Here is a 16654-nt window from a genome sequence, read left to right as displayed (position 1 = left end):
ACTGTGGACCCAGCCTGGGCGGTCCCATGGGATCCAATCAGAGAGGCTGATGCCCTCAGAGGCCTCCTAAGAGAAGTGCTACTTTCAGCCAGAACCTCCTTCCCTTCTTCCCTTCTTTCCTTTTCCTCTCCTTCCTTCCTTCCTTCTCTTCCTGTATGACCCAGTGCCTGGTCCTATGTCAGGCATAGGATACAGAGCTGGAAGGGATCAGCCCCCTGGCCTGTGAGAAGCCAGTTGGGACACAGCCATGCAAATATCTGCTCCCTAGCAATGTACTGGTTATGGGTCCCTGGAGTTCCCCAAAGCCCTGTGGAAGCCAAATGAAGCTGCCTAAGGAGCCAGGAGGGCTTTCTGGGGTTGGTGGTGCTACATTTTATACTTAAAAACACACTACAACTCTGAGTCCAACTGCGCATACCATGTGAGGAGAGGCAGCCATGTTATTCCCACTGCTTGATATTTTCCCACTCTCCTCTCCTGGATAACTCTGACTCAGATGCCACCTCTTCCAGGAAGTCTTCCCTAAAGCCTGGGGAGGCTAAATTTCCTCCTTGAGCCTCCCAGCATCCCACAGAAAGGCTCTTCATGTCCAGATGAGGAACTAATTTTATCTTGCAGATGAGAGAGGGGTCTAGAGTGGAAGAGGGGCTGTGTCTGGTGAGACGGTGCTAGGCTCTGTGGAGCCTACTTGTTAAGAACTGATGGACCTCTACGGATGACCCAATTCACCCACCACTCTGCACAGAAAGCTCCAAGGCCCCTTCCACAGCTTTGGTCGGTGGTACTGGGATCAGAAGCCCTGTTTCCTGATTTCAGCCCAGTGCTCTTGCCATGAACCGTCCTGTCTTGACGGTGGCCTTGTCTTGACCACCTCTGTCTACAAGTGCTTGATGACCTGACATGCGGGTAGTGTACATAGAGGAACTGAGCTCACGAGAAACAAGTGTTCAAAAAGCACATTTTGTCAGCGTCACAATTTGGCCACGTACTGGCCTGACACCCAAGGCAACGACCTGGTTCACATCATCCCTGCCATGGCAGAGATGTAAAGAGAAAGATCTGGGTCTGAATTCTGGCTCTGCCTTTTCCTAGCAGTGTGACCTCTTTGAGCTCCCATTTCCTCATCAGCAAAATGGGGATAATAATTGGATATGCCTCATAGGTTTGTTTCGACAACTAAATAAGATGATGGATGAGAAGTCTGTGATTCTCAGGCTGCCACACAGATGTGCCTCTGACTGGGGACTCGGCAAGTATTATTCTCTGTCATCTGAGCCCCTACTATTCCCTCTTCACACTCTCCTTCTATGGGCTCAAACTTCTGAAATCAGGGAAGCACTCCGATGAAACCGATTTACACTGATTCCAGCATTAGTCCTACCTGAAGAGATTTCGATTCATTAGGTCTGGGAAGGGTTCCCCAAATTATTGTTTTTATTAATCTTTATTTTTTAAATAAACACCCTGAGTGATCCTGATGTTTAATCAGGTTGAGGAGCCACTAGAATAAGTGATGATGAGATTTTATTTTAATAAAAATCAACTCGTACCCTCAAAAATGGGGGGTTAGCTTAGAGTTACCTTCCCATGGCCCCTGGAACCACAGCAAGCAGGATCCTCTCAGTTCCCATGGGGAGGGTGGCATTCCTCCAGAGCAGCTCTGCTGGAAGGGGTGGGGGCAGCACCAGCTGTGTCCCCTCCTGCAGCTGTCTCAGTGCCATGGCCCAGTGGAAATCACTGTGAAATTCATTCTCCACATCTCCCAAAGCTGGGCCAGGTGGGGTTACTAGCTGAAGCAGCTGATCCCGCCGGACAAGAGGCTCTACAAGCCAAGGAAATATCCCCACTCACCTCCACTCAGCGTAGGGCTCCCCCAAATATCTGTCTTCCTGGGCCAACAAGAGCTTTTTGTCCCAAGTCAATTCATGCCTTCTCATGGGGGGACTTTCTTTACCCTGCATCAGGAACCGTCCAGCTCTGGCTTTGCTGCAGGTTCACCATGACTGCTGGCTTTGGAAGGTGGTCGTGGCTGGAGTCCACCTCAGCCCAGGGACACCCTGAGGCCTGGGACAGAGCTAGGTCTCTGGGAAAATGTGAGCAGAGGAGGCAAGGAAAGCTGTAGATTAGGACAAGTGTGGCCTCTGCACATTTCACTCATCTCTGCGGATGACAGTGGGTGGGGGCCTTGCCCGCATCAGGGAACTCAGGCTTTTTATTAGTTGCAGGAAGGTGCAGAAGCAGGGGTTTGGCCGAGGAAGGAGGGAAAGGCCCAGAATGAGAGCACTGTCCTCCGCCAAGGACACAGTACTGTTGACGTGGGAGAGATGGGCACAGCCTCTGGATCAAGTCCACGGTGAGGAGGAAATGGTTTTCACTGACAAACAAAGTTTGAAAAACAGTTTACTGAAGGGAAGAGAGAGAGGAAAGGGGGGGGAAAAACACCTCAAACTGTCTAATCATCAAAATCACCTGGGTAGTTGGTTAAAAATACAGGTTCCAAAACTCATTCCAAGTCAATAAAATATTATTCATGACAGCTCTGGGTTTCTTTCCCTTGTGGCTTAAAAATATAGATCTTTTGTCAATTATATCTCAGTAAAACTGGGCAGGGGGAGGGGGGAATTAAGTTACCGGTAAAAGCAGTAGAAGAGTTAAAATCAGTTGTACAACAGGACAAATTTTCAGAAGGGATCGAGTGGAAGTGGAGGTGAGAAATGTGAATTCAATCTTTATCTTTTTTTTTTTCCTTTTTTTGTTTTAAATCTTTACCTTTTTAAACTGGGCATCAATATCTGAACTTGAAAAATTAATAATAAAATAAGCTTTGTGCTGTAATTAAAGCAGAACCTGTCATTGGAAATAAAATGAGAACTAGTCTTTTTTAAATGTAGATTTCAAGTGACATAGCTTGGCAGACCCCTGAGTGGGTCTGGGGTGAGGGCAAGAAATACCTTAAGGAATCAACAACGTGGATTATGTTTTTAATTTTTCAACTGGGCTAGTGGAAAAAGGAAGGGAAGAAGACACAATGGGACTGGAAAAAAATCCTAAAAGACGCTTTTCTGTAGCCAGGCTGGGTTTTCCTCTAAATGAATCTGTCTCATCCTTCCTTTCTCACTCAAGTTTCCTGAGTGAATTGTTTCCACTCACCTTCTTTATTTCTTTCTCTTCTCCCTTCTACCGTCATTCCCTTGCCACCTGACTCATGGAAGGCTGAATAACGACACCCCCTTAAGATGTGCACATCCTAATCCCCAGAACCTGTCAATGTCACCTTCTATAGGACTTTGCATGTGTGATTAAATTAGGAATCTTATGATGGGGAGATTATCTCAGGTTGTTCAGGTGGACCTAATGTAATCACAAGGGTCCTTTAAGACAGCAGTCCCCAACCTTTTTGGCACCAGGGACCAGTGCTCCTATGAGAATCTAATGCCCGATGATCTGAGGTGGAGCTGAGGCAGTGATGGGGATGGCTGTAAATACAGATAAAGCTTCGCTTGCTCATCTCCTGCTGTGTGGCCTGGTTCCTAACAGGCCATAGACCAGTACCGGTTTGGCCTGTGGTGGAACTGTCCACCCTTGCCTAAGGAAGCCGGGTTGGTTTTATAGTTCTTCTAGACACTGTGTTTCTATTCCTATTGTCTTTCCTTAGGGTTTTTTAACACTATCTGGTATGATCATCCCAGATTTCCTAGCTATGTTCTGCTAAAAGAAGCCAAAGTCTGGGTTGCTGGCTATGGGTGGTCCAGAGAACTGAAGAGACAGTGGCATTCTGGGAGGCTGGCCAGGGAAAGGCAGTGGGAATGAAGAAAAGTGACCCAAGGAGGAGAGTGAGCAGAAAGAACAGAGTTAGGCCTATTTGATCCAGCTGTTTTTCCCACCTGGAAATTCTTCTTCCTGAGCTAAATCTTGGAAGTTCTGGTTTGTAAAATAATAGCAACAACAATTTTTATTATCTCTGTCCTTTGGGTATAAATATGACTGTTCCAGAAAAAGTAAAAAATTCAGATAAACAAAACCAAAGTAAAAGCAAAGAAAAAAGAAGGAATCTAAAATTACCCTTTATCTTACAACCAATCAATGTTTTGATGTATATCTTTCCAGAAGTTTTAATGAATTGACATCTTTTTGAAATCAGATTATTTTATATAATTATCAGCTTTTTATTTTGCTGCTTACTCTGCTATAAGTTTATTTCCATGTCATTAACTGTTCTTCTGCACCATCAACTTTACTTTTAAAGGCTACATTGTGTTTTATTTTCTGGATGGTTCAAAATTTTTTTAGCCAATCCCCTTTTGTTGGACATTTAGTTTGCTTCCAGTTTTTCAGGCTCATAAATAGCACAATGAAGAGCAGCAACTCTGTAGCTAAATCTTTACACCTCCTATGTGTATTCCCCTAGAAGAAGTCTCAGAAATAAACTCCCTGAATTAAAGCATGCCAGGTTTTCTTTCCATCCCTGAGCAGGCCCTGGGGAAGACTGGGTATTTCTGGAGGTCATGGCCGCTGAGCCTTGCACGAGGAGCTCCAGGACCTACCTGGCCCCCAGGTCTGCATGTTCCACATGCTCCAACTTCTCCTCTCCCCACTCCACCCCCAGGCTGCGGCTCACCCCAGAGAATGAATTACACCTCTCAGCCGGACATGAGGCCATTTATCTTCTGCTCTGGAATCCTGAGCAGATAAAATCTGGGCAGAGCATATCTATTTATTTAATGTATTTCTGGGTGGGCAAGCCCTAGCCCTTGGGGATCACCTTCTCCAGATAAGGATTAAGAGTTTACAAGGAGGTGGAGCAGAGCAGGGGTGCGGAGCAACCAGCTCCAGAGCTCACCCCATGCAGGCCAGCGAGGGGCCCACTTTCCCGCCTCAGGCCCATGCTAGCTCCAGTTCCAACCTTCCGAGTCCCGCCTCCCAGCCTTGGACACAGGGAGCTTTAAGGGTTGCTCCTCATCACACAGCTGAGGTTGGCAGCAAGGCGTCTGCTCCTCAGAGAAGGAACTGGGTGCCGACTTATGTGTCCAGATCGCTCCTCCCGTGGAAGGTAGAATCTCCCTGACCATCATTTCAGACTCTGGCTACCTCCACAAGGCTTCTCTGGTACTGGCTCTTACAGTCCTGTTCAGGCCTCCGGTTTGTCTGAGCTCACACAGCGATCCCCTCTCTGGGGCTCTATCCTTGTTTTAGGCTCACATCCTACAAATGCCCCCTTGAGATCCCTCAAAGATGCAGGGTTCTCGTGTTTAGACCACCAGAACACATTCGCTGCCTGTCCCGTGTGTCACATCTTTGACTCTTTTCAAGGGTGGTGTCTCTCCAGATAGCGTGAAGAGCGTGTGTCCTCTAGGCTGGAAGCTCCCAACTCCAGTCATGTCTCCAGGGGAGCTTTGTAAATATGCAGGTTCCACGGCTTCTCTCCCAGAGATCCAGATTCCGCAGGTCTGGAGAGAGGCCTAGGAACCTGCATTTTCACAAAGGGTGGTCCTTCTGGCTCTTCCCACGAAGCTGCCTTTTCTTCCTCCTTTTCAATTTATTTAAATTAAAAAAAAAAAAAAAAGCAAAAAACATTTCACCCATTTCTCCCACCTCCATCCCCCGCCTTTTACGACCACCAATCTGTTCTTTCTATCTCGGAGCTTGGGGTTTTGTTTTGTTTTGTTTTGTCTGGATTTCACAGCTGGATTCCAACTTATTCCAGAACTACAGCTGTCTTCTTGTCCCTCATCTCGGTTGATGGCGGGGTTTAGGGCATTTGGCCCCTGGCTCAAACAGGCCCAAGGCTTGTGAAGTAATGAGAAACAGATGGCTATAAGGCTGCTTCCTCAGGTAACCTAAGTTCAGGAGCTTTGGCAGACAAACTGGCCTCTCCTGGCAGACAGACCTGAGCTGCCATACAAAGCCATCCTCACAACCTCTCTGGCCAAAAGTCCCCGGGCGCTTGCTTGACCGGGATGCACAGGCACACCTCTGGCCAGCCTGGCCTGCAAGAGTTTGTGGCCAGGAAAATCAAAGCAGCCGTCCTCAGCTCCTGTGAACACTTCCTCTAGAAAGCTCTGGAAACAGCACACTGGGTCTGAGGAGAAAGGGCCTCTGTGGGCCTGAGGTGGGTCTGTGCAGGCAGAGGCCCACACACCACCCGTCCTGTTCTAATACCATCCCCTGCCTGGGTCCTACGTCTCCTGTGTCAGCCCAGGGGACTCAGTGGGTCAAACCCCGTCATGCTGCCTGCCACCTTCCCCCACACCAGAGGCAGGAAAGTGAGCCTCCTTCTTTCTCCACTAGGGCCTCTTGGGAATCCCTAGGACTATGATGGATGATATGATGGGCAGGGACCCCACAAATGCCCTGCTTGGTTCCAGCCATTCCTGATTTCTGGACTTTTGACAACAAAAGCCATTACTAAAGATACAATAAAACTCATTCTCTATCTCAGTTAATGGCAACTCCGTTTCTTCGGTTGCTCCGGTCAAAACCTTGGAGTCATCCTTGAGTCTCTTCTCTTAGACCTCATGTCTCATCCATCAGAGAATCCTGTCAGTTTCTGAGAACCCAACCACTTCTCATCACTTCTGCTCCATCATCTCTTGCCTGGAGAATTTTGACAGCCTTCTACCTAGTGTCCCTGCTCCATGAACCAGTCAGGGGCCTGACAGCAGGGGCTGATGGAAATAGGGGGCTGGTCCAGGGTCACGCTATGGCACTGACTCCATAGGTGTCTAGGACCCTCCTACCCAGGTTGGATTTCATCCTGGCTATTCTTACCAAGAAAAGCAGTTCATTGGTCATCTAGAAAATTAGATTCCTTTTATATACCATCACAGGGTATCACAAAACCCAAAAATTCTTCTTCAGAGCTCAGGTACTAAGTAGGGGTTTGTAAAATCTACCATCCTCACAGGAACTCCTCTCCAGAATTGGGACTTTGAGCTGTGAGCCAGAGTGAGACCAGGGCCGATGGAGCCCAACACTACAACGCCCTTTTAGAATATACTGTGGGGTGATTCTGCAACAAATGTGATGATGCAACAGATGTGCATGAATGACATGGGAAAGCTGGATCCCAGCCCCTGAGGGACACTTGCACCATGTTCTGTCAACAGGACAGGGCTCCTCCTAGGAGCTTAAACCAGGACCCATCTTTCTGTGGGACGTCAGGCTCAGTGTTGGATGATTGGGAAGAAATGGGTTTTTCCCGGGACTCTGGTGTGTGGGTATATATGTGTATGTGAGATTATACTTCCTGCCCTGCCTCTCTCATAGTTCTCCAATCTGTAGGGGACAGTCACCATCCCGCCCCACTCCTCCGGCCCCACCTATACTCAAGGCCAAGCCTTGAAGTGGACCTCAGAAGGCAGCTCTTAGGCAGGCTTGTGTCTGCTTAGCCCTGTTTCCAAGCCACTGCCATTGGACTGGATGCCCTGGCTGCTACTGAGCAGCCCCACATGAGGGCTCGGAGGAGCCAGGCCATCTTGTCCAAGTGAAGACTTAAGGCTCAGAAAGGAGGAGGCATCAAGCCGGTGTCGCCCAGCAGGCCCTCAGCACAACGCGAATCAGAAACCAGATCCGCTTTTCAGTGCCAGCCAGGCCTGCTGAGAAAGAGGTAGGGAAGGGAAAGGAAGGAAGGAAGAAGGAAGGAAGAAGGAAGGAAGAAGGAAGGAAGAAGGAAGGAAGAAGGGATGCTCCCAGGCTGCGGTGCTAGAACCAGCAGCTCTTCTCAGCCCGACTTAACCCACGGCCTGCCCAAGCCCACTCCCTGCCAGCTGTTCCCCCTCTGTCTTCATGAACCCCCAGGGCCCTCTGGAGGTTTCTTCCCTCTTGCTGTCTTGTGTCCTCCCCTCTGCAGTCCTGTCCTCTCTTGGCTGCTGCTTTTGCAGGCTCCAGACAGGGGAGCAAAGGCTGGCAGCGAGAGCGAGGTCTGTGCTGGACTCAGTCAGCCAGGCTCAATTCCAGTCAGGCAGGCTGCCCTCCCCTTGACAGACTGCCTAAAAGGCACCACCTTCCCCATCCCCACCCCCACCCCTGCTGCCCCGGGCCCTGACTCAGCCCATAAATTACCTGGGGATGGTCGCTGACTCAGCCAGGAAGCCCAGAGCCCCCCTCCTTACCCACAGGCCTCAACCCCACAGCTGGCTCTCATTCCAGAATGCTTGGTCCCCTCCCCTCAGGAAATTCCTGGAAAATATCGGGCTTCTTGGAGGGGAGACTTCCTAACCACAGCCTCAGCAAGGAAGGGAACCACTGCAGCCTCATCCATCATCTCGCCCCCGGCCCTCTCCCCCAGCTTGTGTGTTTGTGAGGGGCTGAGCATGGAGGTGTCAGTCCTCATAAAGGGACAGGTACATGGCCATGGAGAGCCCACAGGGGAGGGAGGAAGAAGGAGAGGCCAGCTGGGGTGGGGCAGCTAGGGCAGGCTGCTGGGAGGTGGGAATCGCCCTGGGCCAGGAGGGGTGATGCAACTAGTAAGTGGCGAGGTGAAAAGGGTGCTCCAGGCCCAGGGAACGGCCTGAGCAAAGGCGAGGAGGTGGGAAGGAGCCTGGTATGTAGTGTGGCGGGGAGGGCGTTGGAGAGTAACCAGGCCGAAGGGGTTGCTGGGCAGGGGAGCCTGGGCTGATGAGGTGGGAGGCCGGGGCCAGGGCCAGGCCATGGAATTTGCAGCGGCTCTCCAAAGCAAAGGCCTCCAAGGCTCTGAGCTTGAAAGCACAGAAGAGGGGTGGGGGGTCCCCGGAGGTGGTTGAGGAGATGAGTCTGGGAGGAAATGAATCTTGACCAGTGAGCCCTAAGCCCGTGCAACACTCCGGGGCTTCCATGGGCTCCCAGGGTCTTCTCAGAACTTGGGGGTGGGGCCTCTGCATCATGGCGCTCCAGTCAGGTCTCAGAGGCAAGGCTCTTTGAGGGCAGGAACGAAAGAACATGGCATCAGGGAGCCCCCAATCTATGGGAAAGACAGATGTCCCAAGCCCTAGTGCCGTCCTCTGGACCCTGGTACCCGCTTCATTGGAAACCCCATTAGTTTGTGAGGGAAAGCCAAGTCTAGGCTTCAGATAAAACACCTCTTTTTTTTTTTTTTTTTTTTGGCTGCTTCCCCTCAGATAACAACTTTCTAAAGTACAAAAATTCCTCTCCAACTTCCTCCCAGGAAGGATGGCTGGGTGATGTGACTGTGGCCATAGTAACAGTGTCACCACGGAGAGAAACAAAGTAAGCTAGCTGACCCAAGGGATGGGTCAGATGGCGGAGCCGTCCAAACCTGGGAGCCGTAGGAATGGGGTGCTGCTGAGTTTCTAGCATTTATTCACGTTTCCTGGGACTAGCAGTTCTTCAGGGCATGGCAAGGAGTCAGGGAGAGATGAGATCCGAGACAGAAAAAAGCAGAGGCAGAGCGAGTCGGACAATCAGAAAGGAAAAGAGAAAAAGACAGGGAGGGAGAGAGGCAGAGTGGCACAGAGAAAATCCCTTGAAAGCAAGGACTGGATCCCAGTCCCTTGTGCAGCATCAGCCGGGAAGGCGGAAGAGCTGCTTAGTAAACGGGTGTTCCCTGGGGAAGGTGTTCCTTATCCCCAGTGTGGACTAAGTATTCCCTCGGCATGCATGTCTCTCGAAGCCCTTCACCCGGCCCCAATAAAACATTATGTTGACATTCTTTTTTTGTTTGTTTGTTTTTTGACTGTGTGAAAGTACTTTATTCATAAGTGGGAGAGTTTTTTTAATTAAGAAAAAGGTTTCATTTTTCAATTACAGTTGACAGTCATACACTGACTTTCTTGAGTTGTGTGTTGGACCATCTCACCCCACCCTGGACCCCCAACCTTGTCTACCGTTGCACCGCAAATGAGCTGGGGAGGGGGACGGGGCGGGGGTGCTCTCCCTGCACTGTTTGTTCAAGGTCTGAAAGAAGGAGGGAAACGCTGCGGGCCCGAGGAGATGGGCAGATCCACCGCGGTCTCTGGCCTCTGGGGAGAGGCTCCAGGGCACTTGCCCCTTCTTTCGGGCCCTGCCGCAGGTTCCTGTCCTTTTCTGGAGCCTGAGGTCTGGGCTGGCCCTCCCCTGCCTCTGTGGAAACACTGCCTGGCGGGAGAGGGTTACCTCTGGGCACCCCAGCCCCTGAGAGGCAGCGGGTCTGCAGGCAGGGCTGGTTGGCTAGAGGGGAAGGGCATCCTGCCTCATTGTCACTGGCCACGCTGCATTTCCAGAAATTCTTCCCGCCAGTAAGAAGAAAAAAGAAAAGCCTGGGCAGCCTCTTGGGCTGCCGGGAAGTGGGTGGCCAAGTGGGAACCAGGTTTCCCAGAGCTCTCACGGGCCTGGCTGGAGCTCTGGGGCCTCCTGCCTGGGACAAGGGGCCAGCTCAGCCCTGAAACAGAGGTGTCAGAAGAACAGACCAATGGAACTGGGCGTCATCATGTCCGTGTCCTGTCAGGCCTTGTTTGTGGCTGCAAAACAGAAACAGGAAGAAAGAAGGCCTAGAAATCGCAGGGCTTCCCACAGGCCTTACTTATTTAATTCTGGGGTCAGGGAAAACTAAAGCTTACATTCAACCAAGAGTAGTATTGCCTCCCCCAACCCATTTCGGTGTCTAGCCCTGTATTTGATCTTTACAGGGAGAATAGGAAAAAAATAATAATAATTATTATGATTCTCTAATATAGCACTTCCCTAGTGTGTTCTGCACAGCACCAGCCTGCAGGGGTAATCCTTGATAAACCAGATAGTTTTGCAGACTCAGTATATCAGTTACCTTCTTAAAGACAAACCCATGAACAATGTAAATATTAAAGTCACAAAGAAATCCCGAAGAGATGCAATTCGCTGTGGTCGGCCCGGTGTTTCTCAAACTTGTTTGACCACAGAACCCCTTTTTCATGGGACGCCATGTGTATTTTGGGGAAAGCTGCGTTAAAGTTCTAGATGGGCAGTTTTCTAACTTTGTTCCAGCCAAGGTGTCCCAGGGGTGGTCAAAGAGAAAAGGGGGCGATGTGCCAGCTGGACTCTGGGTCTCCTTCCCATCCCAATTCAAGCAGCAGGTCCTCCATTCCACTTGAACTGAGTTGCCAACAATACATTTTTATTTGACGAAAGGGCTCTGCTGCTAAAAGTAATTTCGAGAGTCATTGCTTCATGGTTCTTCATAAATATATGAAGAAAAAGAGAAAAATAGGCAGAAATGGGGGGGGAATCTAGAAATAAAAAATAGTGAAATTTAAAAAGCAATATATTAAACAGAACGGGAACATAGTGTCTGAGGAACTCACCCAGCACGTAAACCTCGGAGTGCTCTGACCAGTTATCGTGCCATCTCATCCTAGTGTCTGGGGCTGGGTGAAGGGCTCCTACCCCTAGGAAGGCCCCAGTTTCATGGAGGAGGCTCACTAAAGAATGGCAATGGAGGCAGTCTAAGATCCAATGCAGAGGCAAAGGTGCGATGGTTAGGGCTGTCAGAGGGCGAAGAAGAGAGATTTCAGGAGCAAAGAGATGAGGAAGGTTTCTCTCATGGAGGAGGCTCACTAAAGAATGGCAATGGAGGCAATCTAAGATCCAATGCAGAGGCAAAGGTGCAATGGTTAGGGCTGTCAGAAGAGAGATTTCAGGAGCAAAGAGATGAGGAAAGCTTCTCTTTGAGATCCGGAATTGCACGATGATATAGCTCAGAGCCCGGCATGGTTCTGCTGTATGGAAACTGACGTCTGTCTTCAGTTCTAGAGATTTCTTAGCCATTGTCTCTCCAAATATTGCGTCTCATTCTCTCCAATCTCTCCTCCTGGAATTCTCCTTGGCATAGTTTGGACCATCTCATTCTATTCTCCATACCTCTCACTCTTCCCTATTTTCAACTTATGTATCCTTTGTGCTGCCTTTCGAATGAATTCTCAGTTCTTTTTTTTTTTCCAGCTCTGTTTATCGCCCCCCCAACCCCGAGTTTTAAATTTCAATGATTATTTTTTATTTTAGAAGTTCTACAGTCTGGCTTTTGAAATTCAAAATCTAAGAATTCTAACCTATTCTCTGAGGCAACAATTCCTGGAGTGGTCAAGCTTAGGTTTCCCAACTAGCATCCTGGCCTGAGGTGTCCTGGCCTGAGGTGTCCTGGCCTGAGGTGTCCAGCCCTTGCCACTCTCACTAGGTCCCCGCCAGTATGTGTCACAGAAGACCAGCTACAGGAAGTGTGCAGAGCTAAGGGATACATGAAAATATTGGGAGAAAAGACTAGTTACTATTTTTAAAAATTATCCCACATTTCACCATATATAGTAGATACTACTATTACCATAATGACGCTGATCATTCTTATTCTACCATCTTTCCCTGTCACCCTGGGAATATCTTTCTCTCTCTCTAAACCTTGGTTTCCTCACCTGAGGCTGCACTAATTGCTGCATTTGAAATTTGATTCTTTTCCTCATCAGTCCCTGAAGCCTCCCCTCCCCATAACCTGCCTCTCTTTCCCCTTTTCCTGGTCCAATGCAGGATCTAGGCTGGCAGAGGCCAGGCCCTGATAACAGCTGAACAATGACAGCAGAAGCCCCCAAGTCAGGGCGTGGGAACCAGCCGAGGTGATGGGGAGAAGGGCCGGAAAAGGGAGGAGGAAGCCCAGCAGCTGAACAGGCAGACATATCTGCCCCCAACCCTGCCCTGGAAGCCCTGCTTGGCGGTGGGTGGAAATCACACTGTTTCTCTTGGATGATCCCTCCCGGGCCACTCATTCATTCAACAGCTATTTACTGGACACCTACTAGGTAGCAGGCCCTGTGCCAGGAACGACTCTGCCCTTTGGGACTGTCCCTTCAACTGCACAAAAATATTCATGACTATTACCTCTGGGCTCACATCACAATCCTGTGTAGCAGGAAGGGCTTGAATTGACAACATTTCTTGAGAAAGCAGAGGCTCAAGAAGGTTCCACATGGATGTGGTTCCATAGTGTAGCGGTTAGCACGTCTGCTTTACATGCATAAGGTCCTGGGTTCACACCCCAATGGAGCCACGGTTCTTGGTCTACGGCCATGCCACCCTGAATAAGCCTGATGTCTGATCTCGGAAGCTAAGCAGGGTTGGGCCTGGTTAGTACTTGGATGGGAGACCACCTAGGAAGACCAGGAGCTGTAGGCATAAATAATAATTAATAATAATAATAATAATAAAAAGAAGGTGCCATGAGTTCTACAAAGGCACACAGCAGAGCAATCTTCACTCCCCGTCTTGCCCCCTGGCCTCAGGAATGAAATTCTCTGGACATCTTGCATGAAGGCTCAGCTAAAAGAGATGGATTTGCCACACCTGATGGTCTCCACTGTGTGGGGAAAACAACCCTTCCTGTGAATAATTGTGAAAGAAGCTCTAGCTCTCTGTCGATCTTCCTCTTCTCTAACACAGATGAACTTTTTTTAATAGGAATGGGGCGTGCCGCAAATTTATTATGGAAATGGCTCAATTGCCCAGTAAAAGGCCATTGGGAACCTTTTCCATCTTTGCTGAAGTAGAGAAAAGATCTGAAAAGTTTGATGAGCAATTTTTCTTGGACACTGCAAGCTGCAAGGTTTCTAATCAGCCTTCGTGAGCTGATAGCTGGATTTCTGCTGGACACCAGTCACTTTTCTGCTTGTCTGGATTTCACAGGATGTGTAAAGCAGACCCCAGAAATTTCTGATTTCTTCTAGGAAGAGCAAGCCCCCCAAAAGCCTCAGGGGTCTTCCTTCTCAAACTCTGTTATTACTTCACATCATCACCAGGCCATGCTCAAGATCAGGGTGTCAGGGAGCGAGGATGCTACATGTTACCCAGATCACAGGTCAGGCACACATATATGATACACACATCCTATACACCTACCTATTCTATACTATATACGATATGCACCCTGCCTATACCCCACACACTACTGACATGTAGAGCACAAACATATACCTCTGTGCTCTATAGATGCACCTACTGCATACTCTCACACACACCAGCTAAATACACACACACGTTCATGCCACATTTCTACTACACAACATATACTATACATAAATACTATACATTCACAAACACACACACATCAGCATACGCACAAATATAAACATTTCATAAGTAATCTATTTTCTAATTAAACTACTTAAGATTTTAGTTTCCCTTTAAACCCAATTATGTAATTCCTCAGCTTCCCTTGGTCTATTCTTTTCTTTCTTCACGATTCTTATGAATTTTTCTTGTGTCAGCAAAAAACAAAAGAACGACAAAAAAATTTTCTTCCTATTACCTATAAATAAATGCAGCTGGGCATGACTTTTTCAAAATACCAGAAAAACAAGTGGAATAAGAATTCAGATTTGGGGGTGTTTACGCACGCTTTTTCTTTATGAAACTGTAGCTATGTCTTTGTCTATTCAAGGCCAGCTGGTAGATGCTCGGGGACACATACATTCCCTCTAGATACATGGCCCTAGGGGAGCACACATAAGACTTGTCCTAAATACTGAGTATCCCTAGGCATACTGAGCCCCTCCTCCCCTGGTCTAAGTCCTACCCACCCTTGCTGGGACAAGCCGAGGGTCCCCCTCTCTCAGATACAGTGCTCCTGGCCCTCTAACCCTGAGCCTCTGACCTTCAGGGTCAAGGTGGGGCGTGGAGGGCCTTCCAGGGTTCATGAATGGCATCCCCCTGCAGTGCTCTTTCCTCCTCTCCCCTGTCTCAGACCTCCCCATCCTCCTGAAGCACTTCCTGGTCCTACAAGTTCTCACAAAGCTGTTCTCCTCTGAATTGCCTCACCTCACAAATGGATGTTTATCCATATGCTGGCACCTACCAGTCTCGTAACTGGGCACTGCAACTGAGATTTGGTCCTGCGACCAAGCCGGAAGTACTCCCTTCTGAAGCCATGCCTTTGCCATTGCCGTGCCTCTGCCAGACTGCTCTTTCCTCCCCCCTCGCTGCCTCCCACCCCTCACAGATGTCACCCCGCCTTCCCCAAAGCACACGTGTGCTTCACTCTGAACCATCAAACTGCTTTTCTCACAGCACTGATCAGATGCTGCTTACTATTGTCGTGAGAGTAAATGGTTTTTGTCCCCTCAATGCAGTGGTTTGTGGACTTGTAATAACCACAATACTCTTCTCCAGGAGAAGCCTCTCCCACCTCCAGACAACTCAGATCTAGTGTGGGAACTTCTGTTTGCCCACACTAAAAGCTCCCTGGCCAGGCCCCAGCTCCTGGAATGCTGCAGGCAGGTGCTGAGGACATCTGTTGATGGGGCATCAAGGGATGCATAGGTGACAGAGCATTGGCCTCCAGGGATTCCTGGCCAATCCTGCTGCCCTGGACTGGGCCCGAGGCAGGACACAGGAAGGCTCCCGTGGACTGGTTGCCCGGCCTCCAGGTACTTCCTCTCGAGGCATTTGTGTTTCTCAGGGCAACAGCTGCAGCAGGCAGCACCAGTGGGGTACACTGGACGGGAGGCTGCTCCTGGGCGGCCCTGTCACAGAGCCAGTTGGACACACTGCTCCCACCTGTGCTGTTACTTCCAGCCTAGGGTGGACACTGCTGCTGCCAGGGACATTTTTTTTTCCCTGGGGTGGGAAACAGCTGCTGTGAGAGCTGCAGGGTGATGTGGGAGGGAAGGCAGGCGGAGGGAACATGAGCCTCAGCATTTGAGTCACATCACACCCAGACAGACAGATGCTTACACAGACAGACAGATGTGCCATCACGGGTGCTCATCGAATACTCACAGATACCCCTATAGAATTAGAAACCACACAATGGTACCTCACATACGGCCCCCTCTACAAGGAGTTCAGACCAAACCAGTACTGAAAGAGACTGAAATGGCTCCAGACAATGGAGGAAGAAAAGACAGCAACCAAAGGAAGAATTGGAAAAACTGTGCCTTTACCAGTGGGAAAAGCCTCAGATGCTACTGTTTCCAGCCCAGCTAAAACTAGGGACTTTAAGGACTGTTTTTATCTTCTCTGAACCCCAGAACCCAAAGCCCGGAGTTCAGTGTAGTCAGCCTCACCAGCAGCCCCGAGAGGCACATGGTAGGAAAAATGTTGGATTGGGACTTAGGAGGTCTGGGGTCTCTAAGCTCAGCCAGCACCAACTGGGCAACCTTGAACCTCTCTGTGCAAAAGGCAGTTCCAGCTTTGAAATTATGTAAAAGGGATGGGGCAAGGTGAGAAGAGGGGGCAGTGGAGAATGAGAGCTTAGGGAGGGAGACCCTCTGACTCTCAAGTCTGGGAATTACAGAGAAGGTCATAGACAGCACCTCGAAGCCCTCCCAGAGAGAGAAGAGGACAGGTGGGACGGAGCCAGGGAGAAGGCGGCGCAGCACGGCCTCAGAGAACAAGGATGGGAGGTCAGGAGGCCAGGCTCTCCCTCCACTGGACTAAGAGGCCACGTCCTGTGGCAAGCCTTTCCAACCCCCACGCTCACAAGCCCAGCCTGGGTGTGCCACCCCATCAGCGCTTCCAGCAAGCTTGCCCCTGTCTGAGAACCAGACTCTGAGTCTTGTGCAGATGATTCAGTGAGATGATACGTGGAAAGGGCTTAAACGTGCACCTGGCAGGATGATGTCGGCAATCATCATTGTTGTCCTTACACCTAAAATTGCACGTCTCTCTTGCATTTCCAGTGACTTATCTGTCCCCACACTAGATTGAGAATTTCCTGAAGTGAGGA

At 49.5% G+C, this 16654-nt stretch overlaps 1 pseudogene; it reads left to right on the top strand.

Annotated features, from left to right (window-relative positions):
- The first annotated feature begins 12991 nt into the window (after positions 1-12991).
- LOC112477971 lies at positions 12992-13107 on the top strand (annotated as a pseudogene).
- The last annotated feature ends 3547 nt before the right edge of the window (positions 13108-16654 follow it).

The sequence above is a fragment of the Pteropus alecto genome, unplaced genomic scaffold, assembly GCF_000325575.1.
Source record: "Pteropus alecto unplaced genomic scaffold, ASM32557v1 scaffold131, whole genome shotgun sequence".
NCBI classification, from domain to species: domain Eukaryota; kingdom Metazoa; phylum Chordata; class Mammalia; order Chiroptera; family Pteropodidae; genus Pteropus; species Pteropus alecto.
The sequence above is the reverse complement of the archived record's forward strand: the minus strand, read 5'-3'. Positions and strand labels throughout refer to the sequence as shown.